Source organism: Corythoichthys intestinalis, chromosome 6 (assembly GCF_030265065.1).
Source record: "Corythoichthys intestinalis isolate RoL2023-P3 chromosome 6, ASM3026506v1, whole genome shotgun sequence".
Classification (NCBI taxonomy): domain Eukaryota; kingdom Metazoa; phylum Chordata; class Actinopteri; order Syngnathiformes; family Syngnathidae; genus Corythoichthys; species Corythoichthys intestinalis.
The window spans coordinates 58,023,016-58,045,893 of record NC_080400.1 but is presented as its reverse complement, the minus strand read 5'-3'; the positions used below and the strand labels follow the sequence as shown (position 1 = coordinate 58,045,893).

Below are 22,878 nucleotides of genomic sequence, written 5' to 3'. Positions count from 1 at the left end.
TTGGTCCACATAAAGCTGTAAATTGTTTCAGCTAATATATGTTTATGTATGCATTTGTAATAAAGTTACATTTGTGGAGTTATGTGTGAGCAATTTGCTATGAGAATTGTAAATACATTAGCACTCATAGCATTTCAGCTAGCCGACGTTTGTTAGGCAAATTAGGCTAATTTAATCTACTAAATTTACATATACAGTGCCCTCCATAATTATTGGCACCCCTGAAAAAGATGTGTTTTTTAGCTTCTATTTTTTTTTTTTTTTTTTTTTTTTTAATTCAAATAATATGGGACCTTAATGGAAAAAAAGAGAAAAATCCAACCTTCAATACAAGTGCACTCATTCAGTAAGGAAAAAATCCTACATAAAGAAAAAATTATTTGACATCAAATAATGTGTGTCACAATTATTAGCACCCCTGGTGTTAATACTTTGTACAACCCCCTTTTGCCAACAAAACAAGGTCTGGGGACTGAGATGGCCATGGGAGGAGCTTGATTTTGTGTCTGCTCAATCTTGGTCTCAACTGACCAAGGCACACGGTCCCAGTTGAAGCCTGGGACCGTGTGTATTTTTGTGTGAGACCAAGATTGAGCTTTTTGGCAACAAACACTCTTAAGTGGGTCTGGCGTGCCACAAAAGATGTGCATGCTGAAAAGCACCTCATACCCACTGTGAAGTATGGGGGTGGGCCAGTGATGCTGTTGGGCTGTTTCGCTTCCAAAGGCCCTGGGAACCTTGTTAGGGTGCATGGCATCATGAATGCTTTGAAATAACAGGACATTTTAAATCAAAATCTGTTGCCCTCTGCCCGAAAGCTGAAGATGGGTCGTCACTGGGTCTTTCAGCAAGACAATGACCCTAAACATTATGGAGGACCAAAGCTGCCAAAATTCAAAATAAAAATAAAAATCAATCAATCAATAAAAAGCAAAATAAAAACGAAAATAAATACAAAAATAAGAAATATGATACAAAAATTAAATATAAATACAAAAATAAATTTGGAAATAAGTAGGTAATTAAATAAAAGTAGAAATAAAAACGAATATATATACAAAAATAAGAAATTACATTAAAAATGTAAGAATAAATACAAAAATAAATGTGGAAATAAATACAAAAATAAATATATTGATTGAAATAAATGTCAATCAATAAATAAAAGCGCTTTGCCTTATATTTACTTATTTCATTGTCAGCGCCAACTTGCAAGTGGAAATGTAATTCAAATGAGGGGGCGTTCCTAAGGGTGCCATGGGTTGAACTATTCGCTTATTGGTTGATCGACATTCGATTTCTGAAATCTACTAGCCATGCCTGCCACAGATGACAGAACGTGGGTCTGAAAGTCAGGGAAACAGCCGACCTAGTTTAGTAGTCCTACTTGGTGAGAAGTGAGAGAAAATGCATTATCCACCGTCGAATGTCAAAGCATGGTATAAGGTGAGTTTGTATGACAGTGGCATATTTTAAAATGAAAACTTGGTTATTCGTATGGCATGCTGCACTCTCTATATATATCTGACTGCTACTGGTATCAAAGCTACTTGTAACTGCTCCAGTGTAGCTTAGCAGAAGTTACAACTAAGTTCTCATGAAAGCAAACGATATTCCTGCTCACCATGACATTGTTTTTAGAGTCTCTGACTTGAATAATTCCACTGACATCGCAACGTTGGATGCTGGGTGATTACAGGGATCCCAGGATCTCATCCAAATTCTGGGTTCAGAATGATGCAAGGACGTCTCAGGTTCCGACGTACAAAGGTTCAGAGTAAGTGAATGTCATTAATAATTTGACTTGGACTATAGTTTCATTCATTCAAATGAAGTGTCAAGAGGAAATATTTGTGTTAAAAAAAAAAAAAGCCGAATCATGACTTTGCCATCAGGGTTAAACCATTTTGTTATTTCAAGTCCTGTTTAAACACTAGAAATTACTTATTCAGCTTTTATGCAATGCAACTTTTTAAATTGCAACTTGTTTTCCTGTTTTTTCATGGAGGACTTCGTGTGCAAGAATCCATGCCACGTCTGGATCCACCGGGAATTGTCCGCACACTACAACTACAAACTGTTCGCCGTAGATGATATTCTGTGCCAGCCCCCAACAGTCAAAGGCATAGCTATGGCAACCATAAAGTCAAAAATTAAAGCTCTATATTGGGGGACTCGGAAGGAAGTACAAAAATAAATTAAGACCATATTTTTTTCACCCATTTTGGAAAGATAAACCCATATACAGTATAATATAGACCATTTTAAATTAAGTTGAAATATTTCATGCTTTTATTATTTATTACGCGCTAGGAATCCAATTCATTTAGATTTGGAGTGCTTTCGCTGCCAGCCTCTCCCAGTCAAAAATTGATTGGATGTCAAGCGCTGTCAATGGCAGCCAATGAGTTAAATGTTGATGTTTATGGCTTGCAAAAATAAGAAACCCTAAAATTTTATGTGTCAGAATTACGAAAAAAAAAATTCTGGGCCCTGCAACACATTGTCTGTTATTGCAGAAATGTTGGTATAGTTTTAGTTGCCACTTCTGGGAGATGATTGGATGAAATTTTACCCATCAAAATCAAATTATGAGGTGTGGCACGCCCTCTTTGCTTGTTGGCTCTTTGAAAATGGCTTAACAAGTTAAACTTCAAAAGGGATAATGTAAAGTGCACATTTCTAATCAAAAACATAACATTAAAAAAAAAAACAATAAAAGCATGAAATATCCCTGACCAAAAAAGTTAAATAAAATTCTATAAATGCGAACACTTTCACGGTCTAGGGCTAGGCACATACAGATGAGGCTAATCAATAACTAAATTTGCCATATACGATGTGTGCATGTTTAGTTATATTTTAGGACTAGTTGGTTCAACTTTAAATTACATATTTGCAGTTTTATGTGATGGTCCACATGGTTATCATCCCCATGTCGATGTCAGTCCCAGAAGTGCAGCTGCGACAGGCCTCGACTCCTGAAGAAATTCAGCAGATGTCAGAATGTTCTAATGTATTGAATGTCTACAACGAGACTATCCATCCTGCGTCAAATATTTGGACTTGTTTTAAATGACAGCATAGAATGTTGGTTGTCGTTGATGTGACAGTACCTCAATAATGTGAAGAAATAATAAAGGCAATGATTGTTTTTCTGCAAAGTAATATTTTATTGATGACCAGTGTAATACAATACAAATGATAAACAGGCAATTGATGTACAAAAAAGGACTTCCAGCACAACTAACTCGTTCATCAAAAAAATTGTCCACTGGACACCAACATGAGCCACTTAAGGTCAGTAACTTTTTCCCCTAATACTGGCCAACTGCTCACCATCAGCATTCCCTGAAATGTAAATTTATTGCGTCTTCGGGGAGCTTTAGGGTAAAAAAAAAAAAAAAAAGCACGTAGATAAGTGAGGACGAGAGATGTCTTATTGTTGAGGAACGACACCCCAACCTTCCTCAGAAGTATCTAGAAGAAAATAGATGACAACGGCAAAATGGTATAATAGATTAGCTACGAAAGCATTAAACGAGACACCAGCCGGTGAAAACAGTCTCCCGGAGAACCACACGAACTTGAATGTGTGAATTTTGCTTCACTAATTTGCGCTAACGCTAAACTATTCCTTGTGAGTTTAATGTTGTTAGCAGCTTTATCCATGTCCCGCCTTGCCTCCCCTTCCTGAGACCCAATGCAAGGTATTAGCTTATGGAAGATTATATAGATTCAACATACCTCAACTGGACTTAAGTAAAAAGTTTTTTAAAAAACACACACCAAATTACCAATTTAATACGTACCTTGTCCTCATCCAACCGATTGCCAGCATCCCGTAGCCGAGCCAAGTGGCCAAGTCTACATAGAAATGGTTCACCAGACACAAAATCAAGCTCCTCCCATGGCCATCTCAGTCCCCAGACCTTGTTTTGTTGGCAAAAGGGGGTTGTACAATGTATTAACACCAGGGGTGCTAATAAATTACTAATAATTACAAATAAATTATTTGATGTCAAATATTTTTTTCTTTAGGTGGGATTTTTTCCTTACTGAATGAATGCACTTGTATTGAAGGTTGGATTTTTCTCTTTTTTTTCCATTAAGGTCCCATATTATTTGAATTTAAAAAATATATATATATATATTACAAGCTTAAAAAAAACACATCTTAACCAGGGGTGCCAATAATTATTGAGGGCACTGTGTAAGTGTTACGGCTTTGCAAATTTTCAAAAGTGAAGTAAATAAAAAGCTTCAAAAAGCACAATTGCCTTGTTTGCTATCTGTCAAACTGAACAACTTCACTTTTAGTGAGGCCAGAACACGCCATATTAATAAAGTAAAAAACTTTAGGGGGGAAAGGGAACACCGGGTGACTAGTGATGAAGAGACTAGATGACTAGATATTAACATTGGAAAATAGAAATAAAGTAAGATAAGTGGTAGGTAGAGTGAGAAAAAGGAGATAGAACTCAGTGGCTGTACTTCCCCCAACTTTATAGCTTCTAGTGCAGCTTAGACTAAACTTTGAGTCTACTCCGACTTCAACTAGCCTGACCATAACCTTTGTTGAACAGGAACGTTTTTTATCTAATCTTAAATGTGCAGGCTGTCTCGGCTTCTTTAATATCAGCTGGAAGCTGATTCTATAAAACAGGGGCTTGGTGGCTAAAGGCTCTAGCTCCGACAGTACTTTTAGAAACCCTGGGAACTACCGGTAGACCTGCATTCTGAGAGCGGAGTGTTCTGTAGGGCGGTATGGAACCAGAACATCGGTGAGATAAGATGGCCCCAACCCATTAATGGTCTTAAATGTAAGAAGGAGGATTTTAAATTTAATTCTAAACTCGACTGGAAGCCAGTGAAGCACGGAGCACCGGGGTGATGTGCTCTCTTCTATTGGTTCCTGTTAAAAGTCTTGCTGCTGCGTTTTGGACTTGCTGAAGACCTTTTAGAGAACTTTTAGGGCAAGCTGCAAGTAGGGAGTTACAGTAATCCAATCTCGATGTAACGAACGCGTGAATTAATTTTTCTGCATCGCTTTTAGATAAAATATTTCTAATTTCTCCCAACGCGAAAATGTATTATACATATATATTTTTATAGATACATACAGAGATCTGAGTCAATGTTCAAAGAAAGAACCAGAGAATTCATTGACTGCTCAGTGGTCAGTTTTACTTTAAAACTGCAGGACGGAAAAAACAAGCAATAAAATTGACTGCACTGTAAACAATCTTTACAAGCTCAAAAATTCCAAAACATAGCTTAATGGCGGATTGCAAGCAACTATCAGCTGCATACCGTCATCTGCTGTAGTGTGGTGTTTTTTCAATTGGTCAATATCCTTTTCACCTGCCTAATCTTGCTTGTACTCATGTTGCTGCCTCTAATGCTCAGTTACGGTGTAGTTGCATGGGCTTATTGATGAAAACGAAACTATTAACTCACAATGAGAGACAAAGAAAACAAACAAAAGTAACGTGGAACACAGGCAACAATTTTAAAAGTAGTGGAGTAAAAGTAAAAAGTACCACTTCATATTTGTACTCACGTAAAGTCCAGATACACAAAAATGTACTTAAGTACAGTAACAACTACAGGTGTGTGAAATTTACGATCCTTAGATTATTCGCAATTCGGCCGTGGAAGATTCGAGAACGATTTACAAACATCCGTATTCTGATTATTTAAATATGCCAGGTAAAGCGGAACTAAAACACAGCGCGTTCTTCAAGACGCAATGAGGAATGGACCGAGAGTTCACATCCACAACTCATGCCGCTAGATTAAAAAAACAGCAAAAAAAAAAAAAAAGATACAAAAACAACAAGCATGGCTGACCTAACCACCCAACTTGTCCGTGAGATCAGACCTGCTCCCATAAATTTAAAAGCAGACGTATGGAATTATTTTGGATTCTACGAGAAAATCCACTTGTAGAAAATAGGGGATTTCGAAGAATGGTGAAAGCAATATTTATTTATTTATTTATTTATTTTCCCTTCAGGCATGACAAATCCAAACAAATATACAGCATTCATATGTGTTTACAATTCATTCAACCCGAAAAGAAAAGGGCTGACGGGAGAAGCCGAAGCTTATTGAGACCCGTCCCCAGTATACCATAAAGGATGCAGAAAATATCAAATATCAAATTTTTGACATTCAGATTTCGTAATGATCACAATTTTTTTTTTTTTTTTACAATGCGTCCTTCGCCTTCGAGTGTCTGTGTCTTTTTTGAGAGCCAAGGTACATCATCCCATCCCGACGCGATTTCACTGACACGGCAGTCCAGGCTCTCTACACTCAGACGAAAGTAGAAATCATGTCATCGCCGTCATGTGTGATGCGTGGACATCTGTAGCCCCCATGTTTGTTACAGTAACTATCCATTTCATAACCGATGAGTGGGAGCTGAAAGCACACGTGCTTTAGAAAAGAGCAATGAACAAGATTGCTAATATGGTTGAGCTGCTAAGCGGTGCTGTAAATGAATGGAACAACAAAAAAACAAGACTTTTCTGTTGTTACAGACAACGCAGCTATTATGGTTGTTGCTGCCCAGCTGGGTAACTTTAGCCATCTGACATGCTATGCCCGTAGGCGGAGTTTAAGGGGGGCCCAGGCCCCCACTGGTGGCCGAAGAGTGTCATTGCATGTAATTGACTTTCCTATATACTGTATGATTTTAAAATTAAGAAACTTCCGGTAAAATTATGTCTATAAAAGTTGTAAAGCAATAAAACAGACATACAAAAATGAATGAAATGAAAAAAAAAGATATTTTTATTATGGGTCAAAATTATTTTCGAACAGATCATGTGACTAGCACCTTAGACGGTCATTTGCTTTACTGAGCCAAAACCACTGACTGAAGAGGCAAGATGGATATATGTAATTTTTTTCAAACCTAGAGTGTATCACAAAAGTGAGAAAGTCCGCCCATCTCATCAGACCATAGGACATGGTTCCAGTAATCCATGTGTTTTGTTGACAGGGCTTTCATGTGTACCGTCTTCAGAAGAAGCTTCCTCCTGGGGTGACAGCCACGCACACCAATTTGATGTAGAGTGCGGCGTATGGTCTGAGCACTAACAGGCTGACCACCCACCTCTTTAATCTCTGCAGCAATGCCGACAGCACTCCTGTAACGAGTCACATAACATTTTGAAGGGAAAATGACAAGCAGTACTCAATTTGGACATTTAGGGATGTTTTTTTTTTCAAAGGGGTGTACTCACATTAGTTGCCAAGGGTTTAGATATTAATGATTATATTTTGAGGTATTTTGAAGGGAAAATAAATGAACTCTATTATATAAGCTGCACACAGACTACTTTTCATTGTGTCAAAGAGTCATTTTGTCAGTGTTGTCCCATGAAAAGATATACTTAAATATCTGCAGAAATGTGAGGAGTATATTCAGTTTTTTGATATACTATAAGCTTTCAAAGCGACAACAACTACTGAGCAAGAACCAAGGATTGGAAATGTGGACCATGAAACGCCAGAGAGCACCGTCAAAATGGTGAATTTGCCCGATTGAAGACGCTAATTGTACCACAGAGCCACCACCGGTGTCTTGCCAATGTAGTTACCCCTGTCAAAAATTGTATCCCCTGGCCGCGGGAGCGTACACACACATTAGTTATGAGTTATGTGGACTTAAACAATTAATTGAAACCAGAAAAGAACCACACTTATATATTTTGGACATCGACGTTTATTGACCTAGAGAAACTCCATTTAGGACTTGAATTACAGTAACAACAGTTATAGGTCATCCTACGATTCTTTTTTTTTTTTTTTTTTTGTACTTTCAGTATGTATGTTACGTTATACGACAGAAATTATTATTATTATTATTTTCTAAAGTTGATGTTTTAAAACTTCGTAGATAACTACATCACTAAAACACGGTACTAAAGCAAATCAGTGCAGTGCAGTCTGCTGGACGGAGTCAGGAGATACAATTTTTGACGAGGGTAACTGTATTAGCACGACACCAACGGGCGTACTATATTCAATGGATGACGATCTTTGCGAAAAATATAGCTGTCCTAAGCAACCTGATTTAGAATTGCCCTCAAAAATGATGGTAAACAAAAAAGGCTTATTTCCAACTTATTACTATAAATATTCTTGTAAGTTAATTATATTGCTGACACAGCGTTTTGGGGTCATCAACATGTTGTATGATTAATAATAAATAAATAATAAATGAATTGTTGAAGATTAAATGAAGTTTAAAACTGCTGATACGGAATGGGGACTTAAGTATTCGATTTACTGTTTTGAACTGTTAACATGATACTGAAATAGTAGTTTATTTAAGCCTAGTGGATTTTTGTACTGTATTTGAAATAGTGAAATAGTAGTTTATTTAAGCCTAGAGGATTTTTGTACTATATTTGTAACTAATGTATTAAAAACATTAAAAGCAGCTAATAGCTGGTGGGGTCATTAATAATCGATTTATATCCGAATTGTAATATCTGAATCATAATCGAATCGTGAGATGTCCCAAGATTCCCACTTCTAGTAACAACGTACTTTTACTTCGTGAGATTCCACCACTAGTATTGAGTTTTTTTGCATGACTACTTTTACTTTAATTTGTGTAATATTATTTTGAAGTTATACTATTTCTGGCTACACAACCCACCTCTACCTGTTTTAAAAAAAAAACTGTGATAACAAAAACGGAAACCATGATGAACTGATGATCTTTAAGTCGTTTGTAGAGAGCTTTGGACCCAGTTTTAGAATAGAGTTAGAAAGCTTTTATTGTAAATGTCCAACGAGATTTAAAGCTTCGCCATAACACACACTACATCAAACTAGTACAATACAGGGTACACGGATTGGGAATAAAATTAATAAGTGACTAGCAGCAAGTATTGATGCAGTGGTAAAGGCCGAGTTATGCTTCCACGTCAGACCTGTACCATCAAGGAAGACCCGATTTACGACCCTGCGCCGTAGCCTGACGTGCTCCTATTGATTTTTCAAACCTAGCGTCACATCGACGCAAATGACATGGCGGAAATGGACTGTGATTGGTCCGCTCAGACTGTTGTTTCCGTTTCAGCGCGAAATCATCGCCATTGTCAAACATGATTTTTCTACACACGCAAAAATGGACCAAGCCGACGAGAGTATCAACGAAGAGCAAGTACGACAACTTCTATAATGTCTCGTCTGTTATGGTGGCAAGACGGTGTGACCCAAAAGCACAGCAAAGAGAAGTTAGAAATCCAAAGTACAAGATGTGTTTATTAAACAAAGGAAAATTGGTGAGAAGTGGTGGCTCTGCAGTTTTCTTGAATGTGCTGGAAGGCTGGATTGGCTCAGTATTGCTGTTGAGGAAAAATAAGCACAGATGAGTTGCAAGGTGAGCAAAAGGAAGGCCTGTACCTTTACCATGCGTGGTGAGGTGAAGCTCTGGCGCCAAATGTTGTGCAGACTGGTCTCTAATAGTGGCAGGTGGTTGATTGTGGAGTGGAGGCAGGTGTGGTGATTGGTGACAGGTGTGCAGAGCAGAGTCAGTGGGGAGAATGTGAAGTTGAGGAGGAGTGAGCCGTAACAGTACCCCCCCTCCGAGGGGCGCCTCTTGGCGGCCAACCAGGGGCATCAGGGTTGGCCTCGTAGAATTCTCGAAGAAAAGAGGGACACATGATGAGGCGCTTCGAGATCCAGCATCGTTCCTCCGGGCCGTAACCCTCCCAGTCTGCCAGGTACTGAAAGCCGCGGCCACGGCGACGGACCTTCAGTAGACGCCGGACCTTCCATTGGGGATGCCCATCAACCAACTGGGGCGGCGGAGGAGCTGGGGCAGCGGGCATGAGAGGGCTCGAAGAGACAGGCTTGATCTTGGAGACATGGAACACCGGATGCACGTGCTTCATGGCGGCAGGGAGTTTGAGGCGAACAGCGGTGGTACTCAGAACACTGTCAATTGTGAAGGGACCGACATACCTTGGAGCTAACTTCTTAGATGACACTTGTAGCGGCAGGTCGGCGGAGGAGAGGTAGACCTCTTGTCCGGTCCGGTATACTGGGGCAGGGGTACGGCGACGGTTGGCCCCACGGCAGGAGCGCACATTGGCACGTAGTAGGGCGGAGCGGACCTCTCCCCACACCCGTTGGCAACGCCGAAGATGGGCCTGGACAGAGGGGACAGAGGCTTCGGACTCCTGGACTGAGAACAAAGGGGGTTGGTATCCCAGAGAGGCCTCGAACGGAGACCTGCCGGTGGCGGAACAGGTCAGGGTATTGAGAGAATATTCCACCCATGGCAGATCCTTGCTCCAAGTGGTTGGGTGAAGAGCTGACACACAGCGGAGGGCTGACTCAAGGCTCTGGTTCGTGCGTTCAGCTTGTCCGTTAGTTTGGGGGTGATACCCAGAGGAAAGGCTAACGGCGGCACCAATACCTTTGCAGAAGGCACACCAGACCTGAGACGTGAATTGGGGTCCCCGGTCGGAAACAATGTCGCAGGGAAACCCGTGGAGCCGGAACACATGCTGGGTAAGCAGATCAGCCATCTCAGCAGAGGTGGGGAGTTTTGGCAGCGCCACCAGATGCACCGCCTTTGAAAATCGATCCACCACAGTGAGAATGATGGTATTGCCCTGGGAAGGAGGAAAACCTGAAACAAAGTCCACAGCAATGTGAGACCAAGGGCGATTGGGCACTGGAAGCGGGCACAGAAGGCCAGCTGGTGGCTGATGAGATGCCTTGGCTCTGGAACAGGTGTCGCAGGCAGCGACGAACTCCCTTACATCCACCCTCATGGTCGGCCACCAAAACCTCCGGCTCAGGAAGGTGAGGGTACGTTGGTATCCAGGATGGCAGGCAAACCGACTGGAATGGCCCCACAGAAGCACCCGGGATCGCATAGAGTCTGGTACGAAGAGCCGTTTGGGAGGACAGTTGCCAGGGCCGGGCTCAGCCTGTTGGGCCCGTTCGACCTCGGCTTCTATGTCCAGGGTCACCATCCCTACAATCCGGGAAGCAGGAACGATGGGCGTTGGTTCGGCAGAGGACTCCTCAGGTGCATGGAGTCGTGACAGGGCATCAGCCTTGGTATTGCTGGAACCAGGTCGGTAGGTAAGAGTGTAATTGAACCTGTCCAGGAACTGTGCCCACCGTGCCTGGCGGGAGCTGAGGCGTTTGGCGGCCCGGATGAAGGTCAGATTCCGGTGATCTGACCAGACGACAATAGGTTCCTTGGCACCCTCCAGCCAGTGGCGCCATTCTTCAAAAGCGGCTACCACAGCAAGCAGCTCCCTGTTAGCGATGTCATAATTCACCTCCGCCGGCTGTAACCGGCGGGAGAAGAAGGCACAGGGGTGTAACTTCCGGTCCTCCGCGGAACGTTGGGATAAGACAGCCCCAATACCTATGTCCGAAGCGTCGACTTCCACTATAAATGGTCTGGAGGGGTCAGGATGGAGAAGGACCGGGGCAGTAGTGAAATGTTTCTTGAGGACTGCAAAGGCGGCGGTGGCTGCCGGCGACCAGACATAGGGACGTAGAGTGGAGGTAAGTTGAGTGAGGGGCGCAGCTAAGCGGCTATAGTTCTGTATGAAACGGCGATAAAAATTTGCAAAGCCTAGGAACCCCTGGAGCTGTTTGCGGGTAGTCGGTCTGGGCCAGTCAAGGATGGCTTTAATCTTGCGGGGGTCAGGACGGATGCAGCCGTCCTCCACGATATGACCGAGGAATTCAACAGAGCGAGAGTGAAAGACGCACTTCTCAGCCTTGATATATAGCCTATTCTCCAAAAGGTGCTGGATTACCAAGCGGACGTGTTGGACATGCTCTTCAAGGCTACGGGAGAATACCAGGATGTCGTCCAGGTAAAGGACTACAAAAACATCTAACATGTCCCTGAGTATGTCATTCATGAGTGCCTGGAAGACAGCAGGGGCATTGGTGAGGCCAAAGGGCATAACAAGGTACTCGTAGTGTCCACGGGGGGTCTTGAAGGCCGTTTTCCACTCGTCCCCCTCCCGGATACGGACAAGGTGGTATGCATTTCGGAGGTCCAGCTTTGTAAAGACTGTAGCACCGATGAGTGGTTCAAAATTTGAGCTCATGAGGGGGAGCGGATACTTATTTTTGATAGTGATGCTGTTGAGCTGTCTGTAATCGATGCATGGTCTCAGGTCTCCACCCTTCTTCTTGACGAAAAAGAAGCCAGCAGCCACCGGAGATGTGGACGGGCGTATGAGACCTTCAGCCAGGCACTCATTGATGTAACTGTCCATCGCCGCCTTCTCAGGGGGGGGAGATGTTGTAGAGGCGACTGGCTGGAAGTTCAGCTCCAGGACGGAGCTCAATGGCGCAGTCGTAGGGCCTGTGCAGAGGAAGGCTACAAGCGCGCTCCTTACTGAAAGCCTCTCCCAGGTCGTGGTACACAGCAGGAACCTTGGTGAGGTCAGGTGGAGCGGGACTGGGTCGTTCAGCCAAGGATGGTGTCGGAGCGGACCGAAGGCAGCGGGCGTGGCAAGGGATACTCCAGCTGAGAATGCGGCCAGAACGCCAACAGACATGCGGTGTGTGTTCCAGCCAAGGTCTGCCTAGGATAAAGGGCGTGTCAGGTGAGGCAATAACGTAGGGACGGATCATCTCCACGTGGTTACCCGAGACTGTGAGGGTGAGAGCCTCACACCGATGAGTGATGGGACCCATGGGGTGACCATCCAACGCAAACGCTGAGAGCGACCCCTCCAGGGGCGTGATGGGGAGTCCAACCTTTAGGGCATAAGAACGGTCGACAAAAGATTCATCAGCACCAGAGTCAATCATTGCTGGGACAGTGAGTGTCCGCTCCAGCCAGGCGAGAGTGACAAGGAACCTGGCTCTGCTGGAGTGGGGATTGGACAAGCGGCTTACACGGAACGCCCCGACCGAGTGAGACGTGTCTTTAGGGGTTCGAACTGAGGGAGCTCTTGAAGACAGGCTTGGACAAGAGCCAACAGAGTGTGCGGAGCTAGCACAATACAAGCAGAGCCCCCATAGTCTCCGGTGTTCACGTTCGGCTGGAGTCAAACGGGCCCCTCCCAACCGCATGGGCTCCCCCTCACCAGTAGGTATCGAGGAAGCAGGGGAGAGCTGAGAAAGCTGGTTGCGACTCACCGGAGGTGAAGGAAGTAGTCTGGTCGCAGCATGACACTGGTGAGCCCTCTCTCGCTTGCGCTCACAGCGTCGCTCGTCAAGGGATATAGAGAGTGTGATGAGCTGGTTCAAAGAAGTAGGCCTCTCTATACCCACTAAGGCGTCCTTTATGGGCTCTGCCAGACCTCGTCGGAACGCACTGAACAGAGCAGGCTCATTCCATTGAGAGCGAGCCGCGAGGATACGAAATTCAGTGGCATACTCAGCTACTGAAAGAGAACCCTGCTGGAGGGTTGAAAGGGCAGTGTCAGCGTCCTGCCCAGGGGCCTCATGATCGAAAACCATCCTGAATTCCTTGACAAATGCTGTATAATCATGCATGTAAGGTGCAGAGCCCTCTCGGCTAGCCATAACCCACCGACGGGCCTGCCCTGTGGTGAGGTTAGCGATGTAGGCTATACGAGCGGCGGTAGTAGAATACATGCTTGGTTGTAGTTCAAATATGTACTCACACTGCATGAGGAATTCACGGCAGAGCGAAAAAGAGCCGTCATACAGGGCCGGAGCAACAAGGTGGGGCTCCTGGGCAGAGGGTGCGTCTGGCAGAGTGACTGTGGCAGGAGGACCCGGAGGGGAAGAAATTTGTGCGCCGAGAGCAGCGACTCGGTCAGCGAGAGCTTGAACCAGAAGTGTGAGTTGGCTGACCTGGGACTGTTGTTCAGATGCCTGGGCCTGCTGGAGACCCGACACCGCCCGGACCTCCTCCCTCAATCCAGAGAAGAGATCAGCAGCCTCCGAAAGCTGGTGAGAATGTTGTGCCAACAGTTGGTCCTGGGGCCGACGTGGATTCGGAGCCGTGGGCCTCTCTGACTGCGACATGCTGGCTGGGTCCCTTGGCCAGAGCTTACTGTTATGGTGGCAAGACGGTGTGACCCAAAAGCACAGCAAAGAGAAGTTAGAAATCCAAAGTACAAGATGTGTTTATTAAACAAAGGAAAATTGGTGAGAAGTGGTGGCTCTGCAGTTTTCTTGAATGTGCTGGAAGGCTGGATTGGCTCAGTATTGCTGTTGAGGAAAAATAAGCACAGATGAGTTGCAAGGTGAGCAAAAGGAAGGCCTGTACCTTTACCATGCGTGGTGAGGTGAAGCTCTGGCGCCAAATGTTGTGCAGACTGGTCTCTTATAGTGGCAGGTGGTTGATTGTGGAGTGGAGGCAGGTGTGGTGATTGGTGACAGGTGTGCAGAGCAGAGTCAGTGGGGAGAATGTGAGGTTGAGGAGGAGTGAGCCGTAACATCGTCAATTTATTATGAAGATTGCCAAATGGCAAGCAATTCATGTGAGGAGATTACTGAAAATACGGGGATGGAGGTCAGCCAACGATTGAATAAAAAAATGGAAGAACCACCGAGACAATGCCATGGGAAAACCCATTGGCAGTGTATCAAATACTTGTTCTCTCCACTGTATGTGTGTGTTCGGAATCGAGTGTCCACACGAAGCGGTGACCCAGTCTGCCAAAAACTGCCAGCTTTTTATCACTTTATGTCGTATTTTTGGTCGGTGCACTTCATCATTTATTGTGTACATATGTTTGCTCTGAGTCTGTGACTTATTTACGTGTCACATTTCAAGTATATGAAAAATAAAGCGCAGGTTCGGTGTCAAAAGAGTTGTTTTGATGTTTAATTTTCAACAACAGACAGTTCACACACAATACATCATCACTGACTGAGAGTGCCTCGGTGCTTTTATGATAACGTTAACATAAAGGCTTCCAACGCAGTTTGGGAAGTTCCATAGACGCCAGAAATCTGCTATGGCTTCCCACTGGCTGGTTGTAGGACACCGCAAACAAATCAGGCTGGAGGGCTTTGCAGACCTCGGACAAAACCCTGGACACAGTGCTCGACGCCAGTTTGAAGCTAGCCGCCACACCTAGCTGGTTTCCACCCGAAGCTAGAACTCTCTATGCGGCATCAAAGGTTGGACAGACTGCCTCGAAACCGTCTTCTGTGTCGCCTGTGCCTCATCATTTGTATGATCAACATTTATTCAATGTTGATGAGCTGAAGATTTGCATTCAAGCCTTCTATCTTGCATTGTTTATTTTTTCTGCGTTAAACTAGACAAGAGGAAGTCAACAAGCATGCCCCAAAACCATACAAACATAACGCCACACCCCTCTAGTGGCTTGGCAGTGAATTACAGAGCAACGCCTCACCTGGCCGGTGAACCATTGAATGTCGAATGATGCCGTAGTCGCTGCGCTGTCACCGCAACGCGGGAGCATAACTCAGGCTTAAGAAAACAGTGCGTTTACGACATTTTACAATACTCAGACTAGGAGGCAGATGTCTACTTGATATGATGCAAATGTGCATAGACCTTTATGTAGAAGAGCAAAAATGCTGTAATGTGACTGTGCAAATATTGCATATGCAGTACCCAGAATGAGACAGATGTCTGAGAACATGTTACGGTTAAAGCCCCACAGCAGGCCTGTATGCCTTTTCCTTTTTTTTCCTACTCTCCCAGTAATCAGCACTCATTCCACACACCTGTCCTGCACACCTGGTCATTACCACAGCCTCCCTACATAAGCACACACAGCCCTCTGCTCCATTGCGAGTTTGTTAGCCTTCACTGCAACTTACGAGCGTTTCTAGTTACCTTGTCTTGCCGGATTTTTGATACACCTTTTTGACCTTGTGGATTTTTGCCTCTAGCCTGCTCCTCGTCTGTGCCTCTGCCTTTTCTCTGTGACCTGAACCCTGCTACAGGACCGGATCTAGACGCATCCTGCCTGGGCCTTCGCCTTGCTCGTCCCCCTCCTGCTCGAACAGCCTTCCGTGCTTCTCCAAGGGCCAAGACTTCTTCCTCTCAGAACCATTGTTAATAAATCTGCTCTGTGCACTGCATTATTGGGTCCGTTTGTTCTCTGAGCCGTGTCAGAACAAACTCGCCATAACATGGACCCAGCAGACTCTTCCCGGTATGAGCAGGCCATCAAGTACCAAGGCCAACGATTAGGTGAGCATGAGCAGCTCCTGTCTTTTCTGACCCAAAGTGTGTCTCAGCTTTCCCACATGGCTGCCTCATACCACAATCAACCCGCTGCTGAAAGGGAATCACAAATGTGGTCAGAGCCCAACATCCCACCACCCTCAAGATACTCAGGTGACCCAACAACGTGTAGAAGCTTTTTTAACCAGTTGAGACTAATTTTTGCTTCTCAGCCCTGTCGTTTTTCCCAGGAGACAGCCAAGATCGCCTTTCTAGCAAATCTCCTGGAGGGTGCGCCGTTGGGCTACTTCAATGCCCTAATGGAGCAGAATTCTCCATTTCTGGCCACATATGAACTCGTTGCAGCGGAGCTGAAGAAAATTTATGACCACCCACTACGCGAACAGGAAGCCGGCACACTCCTCCTTCAGATGAGGCAAGACCGAAAACCCATCAGGGAGTATGTCAGTCAGTTTCATTCTCTGGCGGTCGAATCCTGCTGGGGTAGCAAGGCCCTGTTATCGTCGTTCAAGGCTGGACTTGACCCAGAAATTGGAATGGAGATAGCACTCAGGTGCCGTTTTTCAACACTAGATGAGGTCATCAATACCGCCATAGAGGTGTCTGATCAAATCGCCCAGTGGAGGCCTCGTTCCGCCAGCTCCCCTGTTGTGACCCCAGTTATCCGTGGGGGCACTGAGGCCACATCCCCCACCCAGAGAGAACCGACGCAGATTGGCAGAACTAGGTTGTCCGTAGAGGAGCGCAATCACCGATTATCGACAAGGCTCTGTCTGTACTGTGGGAGACCCGGGCATTTCGCTCTTAATTGCCCCAACAAGAGGCATAGTCCCATACACAAACACAAAGTGTCCATCAGTCGCGCCATCTCCTTGGGGATAACTTCACGGGTTCAACCCACAGTGGTTTTAAGTTCACATGCCTTCTCTCTCCAACAGGAAGCCCTGATTGACTCGGGATCAGACACCAACCTGATAAACATGGATCTGGCTAAACGACTTCGATTGCAGCTCATCGAAATACCTTCTCCTCTGGAAGCCGTGGCCCTGGACGGAAGCCCTCTATGGCGGGTAACGCACCGCACACCCGTTATCCAAATGGAATTTCCGGGTCGTCATACCGAAAATATCAGTTTTCATGTGTACCATTCCCCTAACGAACCACTTGTCCTCGGATTGCCTTGGCTGAAAAGACACAACCCCCACATTGACTGGGACACCGGGGGGGTGGTCTCCTGGAGCCTGTCGTGTGACGGAACGTGCATCACAGACGGTACGGCGAAGACGGACAAGACTCACTCAGCCCAGATAGCCTCCACCACATTTATCACGAAGAAAGAAAAACAAGCTGAGTTCCCTGACCTCGATAAGGTCCCGGCCTGTTACCATGACCTCAGGCAGGTGTTTAATGAGCTCAAGGCCTCTAGCCTCCCCCCACACCGTCCTCACGACTGCGCCATAAACCTACAACCGGGCTCAATCCCCCCCAGGGGTCGCTTGTACTCGTTGTCCGGCCCAGAAACCCAGGCCATGACAAAGTATATAAATGAGTCGTTAGCATCAGGGCTCATCAGGAGATCCTCCTCTCCTGCCGGTGCTGGGTTTTTCTTCGTCGAAAAGAAGGACAAGTCACTCCGTCCCTGCATTGATTATAGGGGGCTCAATGAAATAACTGTCCGTGATCGGTACCCACTACCGTTAATGTCATCTGCTTTTGAGATGCTCCAAGATGCCCAAATCTTCACAAAGCTTGACTTGCGCAATGCATATCACCTTGTCCGCATAAAGGAGGGGGATGAGTGGAAGACCGCTTTTAACACACCCATTGGCCACTTCGAATATTTGGTCATGCCGTTCGGCCTGACAAATGCCCCGGCTGTCTTCCAAGCCTTGGTCAATGATGTTCTGAGGGAATTTTTGAATGTCTTTGTTTTCGTCTATTTGGATGACATTTTGATTTATTCCCCCAACCTGGAGACCCACATCAAACATGTTCGCTCAGTTCTTGAAAAATTATTACAAAACGGCCTTTTTGTCAAGGCAGAGAAATGTGTATTTCACAAACCATCTGTTCAGTTCCTAGGTTTTGTCATTGCAGAAGGGGAAATACGCATGGACCCAGAAAAGGTTCGAGCTGTCCAGGATTGGCCGAGGCCCAGTTCACGTAAGGAGGTACAACGCTTTTTGGGATTTGCAAATTTCTACAGAAAATTCATAAGGGGATTCAGCTCGGTGGCTTCACCGCTACACTGTTTGACGTCTCTCAAGTGTCGTTTTCAGTGGGACCCCAAGGCCGAGGCGGCCTTCTGTAGACTGAAACGGCTTTTTACCTCCGCTCCGATCCTCAGATTTCCTGATCCAGCTCTCCAATTTATAGTCGAGGTCGACGCCTCAGACACCGGAGTTGGTGCTGTGCTATCGCAGCGATCTCCCCTTACAGGAAAAATCCACCCATGTGCGTTCCTATCCAAGAAACTAACCAATGCAGAAAGAAATTATGACGTGGGAAACCGGGAGTTATTGGCCATCAAAGTGGCCTTAGAAGAATGGAGACACTGGCTAGAGGGGGCTGAACAGCCATTTGTTGTGTGGACCGACCACAGAAATTTGGAGCACCTCAAAACAGCCAAAAGACTCAACGCCCGTCAAGCCAGGTGGTCCTTGTTTTTCACACGCTTTAATTTCATCTTGTCATACAGACCCGGTGCCAAGAACACCAAACCAGACGCCCTTTCCCGGGTGTTTCCCTCGGAGGGACACATGGAGGAACCCGAACCCATCCTTCCCAAGTCATGCTTGGTGGGGGGTTTCCAGTGGCAGATCATCAAGAAGGTCCAGGAGGCCACCAAGGGATTGACCAACCCACCTGGTACCCCCCCAGGGTCGCTGTTTGTGCCGCAGGGCCTCCGAGGGGAGGTCATTCATTGGAGCCACACATCCCGATTTGCAGGCCATCCAGGGAGCAGACGCACGCTGGCTATCCTGGCCCGAAAATTTTGGTGGCCGCACATGAAGAATGACGTCAGGGATTATGTGGCGGCGTGTGTGGTCTGCTCCACCAACAAGACGCCTAGGAGGTCACCTGCGGGCGAACTGCTCCCTTTGACGGTTCCGACGCGACCCTGGTCACACATCTCGGTGGACTTTGTTACCGGACTGCCTCCCTCACAGGGGAAGACCACCGTGTTAACGGTGGTGGACAGATTTTCAAAGATGGTCCGATTCATCACCTTCCCTAAACTACCCACCGCTAAAGAAACTGCCAGCGCTCTGCTTGACGAGGTATTTAAGGTCCATGGCTTTCCGTCTGACGTAGTGTCTGATAGAGGGCCACAATTTGTGGCTCGTTTCTGGAAGGCATTCTGTGGGCTCATCGGTGCCACAGTCAGCCTATCGTCAGGGTACCATCCTCAGAGCAATGGGCAAGCGGAGAGGATGAACCAAGAGCTGGAAACAACCCTGCGCTGCTTGAGTTCCAAACAGCCCACCACATGGGCCAGAAACATCATGTGGGTCGAGGTCGCACACAACTGTCTGCCTTGCTCTTCCTCGGGATTTTCCCCGTTTCACGTTGTCTTTGGGTATCCAGCCCCTCTATTCCCACAGACAGAGACACCCACCCGAGTGCCCTCTGCGTTGTTGTGGATCCGCCGCAAGAAGAGGGTGTGGAGCCAAGCCAGAGCCAGTCTCATCAGAAGCACGGCCCGTATGAAGAAGTCTGCAGATCGCCATCGGTCGAGCAACCCCAATTACAAGGTGGGTCAGAAAGTGTGGCTGTCTACCAAACATCTGCCTCTCAGGGCTGGGAGTCGCAAACTGGCTCCCCGGTTTGTTGGCCCCTTCTCAGTCTCCAAGGTCATCAATCCAGTGGCTGTACGGTTGCGACTCCCCAGGACCATGAGGGTCCATCCGACCTTCCATGTCGGACAGCTCAAGCCGGTCTGTGAGAGCCCTCTTGTTCCCCCCACGCCGCCTCCTCCACCTCCTCGATTGATTGACGGTGGTCCGGCCTATACGGTGAGGAGACTCCTAAAGTCCAGACCGCGGGGTCGTGGTTTCCAGTATCTCGTGGACTGGGAGGGCTATGGCCCCGAGGAACGTTCGTGGGTCCCTTCCTCCCACATCCTGGACCCTGACCTCATTCGGGACTTCCATCGACTCCACCCCGACGCGCCTGGTCCGTCCGGAGTCCGTCCCTAGGAGGGGGGTTCTGTTAAAGCCCCACAGCAGGCCTGTATGCCTTTTCCTTTTTTTTCCTACTCTCCCAGTAATCAGCACTCATTCCACACACCTGTCCTGCACACCTGGTCATTACCACAGCCTCCCTACATAAGCACACACAGCCCTCTGCTCCATTGCGAGTTTGTTAGCCTTCACTGCAACTTACGAGCGTTTCTAGTTACCTTGTCTTGCCGGATTTTTGATACACCTTTTTGACCTTGTGGATTTTTGCCTCTAGCCTGCTCCTCGTCTGTGCCTCTGCCTTTTCTCTGTGACCTGAACCCTGCTACAGGACCGGATCTAGACGCATCCTGCCTGGGCCTTCGCCTTGCTCGTCCCCCTCCTGCTCGAACAGCCTTCCGTGCTTCTCCAAGGGCCAAGACTTCTTCCTCTCAGAACCATTGTTAATAAATCTGCTCTGTGCACTGCATTATTGGGTCCGTTTGTTCTCTGAGCCGTGTCAGTTACTTAGTGACGTACAGGGGTTGGACAAAATAATGGAAACACCTAATATTTTGGCATCATAATCATTGAACATAATTGTTAAAGAATGGCATGAGAAACATTTTAATGAAGTTGAGCATCTCGTATGGGTGACACAATCCCCAGACCTACACATTATTGAGCATTTGTGGTCAGTTTTAGAGATTCAATTAAGACGTCGATGGGCGCAGCCATCATCTGTAAAAGGGTCAGAGGGTATTCTAACCGAAGAATGGCTTAAAATTCCTTTGGAAACAAGTTGTATGAATCAATATCTCGGAGAATTGAGGCTGTAATTATTGCAAAAGGCGGACCGACACCATATTAAATTAGATTTTGTTGATTTTTTTTTTAAAGGTGTTTCCATTGTTTTGTTCAAACCCTATACATGTTACAATGATGTGGCATTAGCAGTGCAGTGACATTTAAGTGCAAAACTTCAATTGAGTATGATGACAGCTTTTGAAAAGAAACTCTCAGTTTGTTTGTTTTGGTTGTTATGTCCCTGTAGCGCCTGCCAGAGGGCAACAGGTTGAATAGGTGGAAGCTGGGAGTTCTATCATCTTTCATGATGCTCCTTGCCCTTCTTAGGAATTGAGATTTACAAAGTGTGTGGTTTCATTTGGCACTCGAACATACAAAAAGGAAGCAAATTAAGAGAAAGAATGTATTTGTAGGCAGACAAAAGAGTTCCTGTGTGCAATAAATGAGTAAGTGATAAGAACAGGCCTGTTGACAGTTGACAACCCATGTCACACCCTCGCCTTATAATAACTGATGCACATAACGTTCTAAGCTGATGTTGTGCGCTCAGTCAGTCAGTCAGTCGTGCCCACTGAAGATAATCAGCGTTGCCCAGACCACAGAGACACACATACTCCTTTGCCCCATCCAGGGTTGATGCCACCCTCGGACAACGCCTCGCCTCCCTTCTTTAAAAAACTGAAGTTTCTCCGGACGTCATCACTTCCCTCTAGAATAGACCCTGGGCCCAGTTTTTCCCTCTCTTTGCCTGCCGTTTTGGTTGCTCGCTACTTGTATTAATTGTCTATGGTTTTGGAAAGTCATTGTTCGAGCTGTTCTTCAGTTAATATTCGTGGAGTCAGATAGTGGGTACAACAACATGAACATCAATCGCCAACAGGCCTTTACATCCCTCAGGTTTTCTGACAGGTCACAATGCGCCACGCCTTAAAGCAGGGGGCCTACCCACATCAAGAGGAGTTATTCTCAAACACACGCACGCAGCGATCTAACGCCGGATTTAAGGTTGAAAAAGTAAGAAAGCTGTACAGCATACAAACAGGAAGGATTGTCTCAGGAGTTATTTGTTCAAGGATTCAAGGGAATAATTATATTTTTCATACAATGCATGCATTTGGAAACACTGTAAAACAAAATGTGGGAAGTTAGCCGCTACGACATAGTTCGTAATACGTAAAATAAATGCTAACTGCCCGTTTTTTGCTCTTTTAACAAAGAATCGAGACTGTTTTACGTCCACATCTATTGTATAAGGAATTTAGGGATTTAAGTATTTATTCACAAGAATTTTTAACGCAAAAAGCTCTTTGTTGTACTAAGGGGGCCGCCACATTGGCTAAAAAAACTAGCATCACATTCAACATATTTACTTAAAATAAATGCTAACTGCCCATTTTTTTTATAATGCTTTTAACCAAAAATTGAGACTGTTTTATATCCATATCTATACAGAGTTTAGGGATTTAAGCATTTATTCACGAGAATTTTCAATGGAAAAAGCTCTGTCTGTTTTCACTTGGTCAGCTTTGATGGAGATAGGCCTCCTATTAATCGGGTCCGAGCCCCGTGACCCGTCAATATCATAATGAAGTCTTTGAAAAAGTTTAGACACCCATGCTCAAGAACAATGCTGATCTGTTCGTACCTATGTATGTACTTAATGATGACTGAGTGCGCCATAGTTTTTCACACATGGTTTCTGTAAGAAGAAAACCAGTTTGGCCGCTTGCATAGCTCGCAGGTCAG

General features: G+C 45.6%; 1 long non-coding RNA gene across 1 annotated transcript; it reads left to right on the top strand.

The window, feature by feature from the left end:
• The first annotated feature begins 1,045 nt into the window (after positions 1–1,045).
• On the top strand, positions 1,046–4,101 carry LOC130917405 (uncharacterized). Its single transcript, XR_009063459.1, has 3 exons — positions 1,046–1,446; positions 1,642–1,777; positions 2,009–4,101. It is a non-coding gene; the product is annotated as an uncharacterized LOC130917405 (long non-coding RNA).
• The last annotated feature ends 18,777 nt before the right edge of the window (positions 4,102–22,878 follow it).